The sequence below is a fragment of the Elephas maximus genome, chromosome 18, assembly GCF_024166365.1.
Source record: "Elephas maximus indicus isolate mEleMax1 chromosome 18, mEleMax1 primary haplotype, whole genome shotgun sequence".
Taxonomy (NCBI): domain Eukaryota; kingdom Metazoa; phylum Chordata; class Mammalia; order Proboscidea; family Elephantidae; genus Elephas; species Elephas maximus.
This window is the reverse complement of record NC_064836.1, coordinates 74,536,656-74,540,603: the sequence shown is the minus strand read 5'-3', so window position 1 is coordinate 74,540,603 and position 3,948 is coordinate 74,536,656.

The window sequence follows — 3,948 nt, the reverse complement described above, 5'->3', positions numbered from 1 at the left end:
GAACATTGTTGCAATGAACATTTTTGTACATGTACTTTTGTTCACATATGCACACAATTCTTTTAACTTTTCACCTAGAGAAGTATTTCTTTGTAATAGAGTGCAGGCATTTTCGACTTAAGTAGACAATGCCACAAAGTTTTGCAGTCTGGGTGCTGTGAGTTACAAATACGCCAACAATGCCTAAGTGATTGTAATGTTCCTCATCTTTGCTAACATTTTAGACTGACATATAGTTATATATTTTTCTTATCAATAATCAATTATTGAAATACAACATACATATAGCAAAATTACATAGTTCTATGCATTATCAAAATTGAACACATTTCTAAAGCCATTATACAGATCAAGATATCTAACTTTAGCAGTAGCCACAGAGCACTTCACAGTTTATTTATTTACTGAAAAAAAATAGTTTTATTAATCTGTGCTTGAGTCTTGAAACATTTTGTCAGGAGGAAACCTTTCTCTTCCTCTTATCGTGTTAGTTACAATGCTGTGGCACTACGTAATAGTTAAAAAAGGGTGTTACCACAAGAGTATCTATTTTGCAATACATAATCTTGAACCACAGTTTATTTTTAATCCTGCATTTCATAATCTTGATCTTGTTTCTGCTGCAACTATTTTTATATGTATGTTGGTTCAAGTATGTGCATACACTTTTTTGGGGGGTGTACAATTTTTTTTTTTTTTTATAATAATTAGGTGTCAGCTTTCTGGATATGAAGGTCAACTATTGTCTCTAAGCTCCAAATCCACTCTATATACTCTGCTTTGTGACTCAAGGTCTGAGACTCTGTGATCCACTTTTCTCCTTTGTCAGGGGACTATCAGTAAACTGCTGATAAGGGTCACTAGACAGGCACCTCAAGGAAGAGTTAGAGAGAAGAAAAGTTTTATGTTTTGCTTCTTATTCCTTTCAACATAGAGCTAGCAATGGTTCTTCAATCAAAAATGATTTGTTGTCTTTGTACCAGTAGTTTACTATTTTAATTTCTACAGACTTTGATATGTTTTAGAGTATGTCTCCCATCTTAGAATAAGATTATGTATTTCTAAATGCAAGGCATCCTGGTGGTACAAAGGTTAAGTACTTGACTGCCAACCAAAAAGTTGGTGGTTTAAACCCATCCAGACCCACTTAGAGAGAAAGACCTGGTAATCTGCTTCCATAAAGATTACAGCCTAGAAAACCCTATGGGACAGCTCTACTCTGTCACATGGGGTGGCTATGAGTCAAAACCAAGTCAACAGCACCTATTAACAACAACAATTTCTATACACAGTAAATTCACAATGATTGAATTTGCACTGAAAATACAGATCATTTTAGGAAGAACCTAGACCACTAATATTTTGAATATTTAATTCAGTGACCCAGTATATTCTTCATTTATATTGACGAACCTGAATATTTTTAGTATTCCTCTTAGAAGAGATTACCTTTGATTAATCCTCACATTTGTTCTTTTTTCTGAATATTCCTTTAAGTCTCTTTACATTGCAAAGACTATATTTGCTGGATATAGAATATTAGCTTGACTTTTTTTTATTATTGCTATTATCATCAACATTCTGTTGACTTCTAGTTTTCAGTGTTTCTGCTGTTTATTTAGTCTTATTGTCCTTTAGAGTTAATATTTTCTTTTCTCTGTCTCCTTTTAGGATTCTTTTCTCTGTATGTTTGTGTTTGCTTCTGTTTTTTGGCAGTTTTATCATGTGTGATATGACCTTTTCTGTATTTATCCTGTTTATGGTGCGTAGTGTCTATCGAATCTGCTGCTTGGTGTCTTCCATCATTGTTTGAATATTCTAGGTTATTTTCTTTACAAATATTGCTTCTTCTCAATTCTTCCCCTTTTCTGTTTGCAGGACTTTAGGTGTGAAAGGCATTCGTACAATATTTGATATGGGTCTTTTCATATTTTTCATTCTACTCTCTCTCCTTGCTTTCAAACCACACTTCAATTTACTGGTTTCTCTTCAGCTGTATCTAATCTACTGTTTGAATGACCCATTAAATTATGCATTTTCCTGTTTTACCTTTCAAATATTATATTTATCTTTTTTTTTTTTCGCTTTAACATTTGTGTTTTCATGGAGGTCAGTTCTTTTACAAAAATTTTTGACCTACATTTATTTCTTTGAACAGATTAATATTGTTATTTTAAAGTGTATGTCTAACATCTGCATTACATCAATCATCTTTAGGACTGTTTATTTCTCTTTTGTTCCTCTGGATTTTGTTTATGTCATCTTGGACCTCTTAGACCTGTAGTTTTTTTATTGTGTGTTAGACATTGTACATGAAAAAAAACTTATAGGGACATTTTGAGAAAATGGATAAATGTATCTTATTACACAAACCATTTCTGTCTCATGCCAGACAGCTATACTAGGGTTATCAGCAATCCCAGATCATCTTATACAAATAAGTAATTTGGATTATGTGATTCTGGACATCAGATTATCTGAAGACTGGTCTATGTCTGGTTTACTTCAGTCTCAGATTGTAACCTCTATGATTCTAAACTGAAGTTTTTGATGTTTGTCATCGCCTTTTTTCTTGGAAATCCCTGAATCCTAAGTCCCCTTAAAAATTCTTATCTTCTCAGTGGCACTTTCAAGCTTGGGAGTCTTTTACAAGGAAAAAAGGCATACGTAACATGACAGGTTCATCCCTCTAGTCTTCTCTCCTCTCCTTCATCTTTGTCCCACAATTTATCTCTATATTTGCAGTTCATTTATGTCTTCAAATAATGTATATTTAAAATATTTCATATGGCTTTGCTAATTGCTCACTTCAAGAATATGGGCAGAATTAAATTACTTTGTCATTATAGAATCTGAATTTATGTTTTATAGTTGTAACTTTGAAGTTATTTTTATATTTTACATAAAACCAAACCCCTTACTGTTGAGTTGTTTCTGACTCATAGAGACCCTATAGGATAGAGTAGAACTGTCCCATAGGGTTTCCGTGGCTGTAATCTTTATGGAAGCAGATGGCTACATCTTTCTACCACAGAGCAGCTGGTGGGTTTGAACTGCCAACCTTTCAGTTAGCAGCCAAGTGCTTAATCACTGTGCCACCAGGGTTACTTATAGTTTACGTAGTCCGAATATTAAATATAAAAGAAAACAAACCCTCAAATCAAAAGCAAATGAACATAACCTTACATCTAGTAGGAGACACAATCACAAAGAAAAAAGACTGGCATTATCATTATATATTCTGAGTGGTTTTAAAGGATAATTTTCAGACAAGTTAAAATCATGGGTCAAAATCATAGGCAAAAATTCTATTTAATGCATTAATTAATGAGGAAATAGGACAATGTTATAATCGATTAGAAAGAGAGGTCAAAGAACCACAAATTTATTTTCACTAACCCGTTGCCTTCAAGTCAATTCTGACTCGTAGTGACCCTGTAAAACAGAGTAGAACTGCACCATAGGGTTTCCAAGGAGTGGCTGGTGGATTCCATCTGTCAACCTTTTGGTTAACAGCCATATCTCTTAACCAAGTTGCCATTAGGGCTCCTATTTTTAGTAAAGGAATATTTAAATCAATTTGTAAAAACTGATATTATGCTTTAGGCAATAATCACTTGTGTTCTAAGGACAACTAATTTGTTTTTATACCTAGAAGTATTACTTGCTTTGCTCTCAGTCTTCTACCAGTTAACTTACAGCTCTATAGTTTTGCAAAGTGGCCTTTTAAAAGACCACAGTGCATATCTCCATTGGGTCAGAAAATTCCCAGAGGCTCCAGTATTCCACTGCCAGAATAACCAGCAATCTCTTTTGCCCATTTTAAATTCTTAATTCTTTCTCTACTGGGATATCACCTAAGGAAAAAATAAAAAAATAAAGAACCTTTGATTTTATTCTGTGGTTTCCTTCTTGATATATAATATTGGTATTTTTATTTTGAAACTA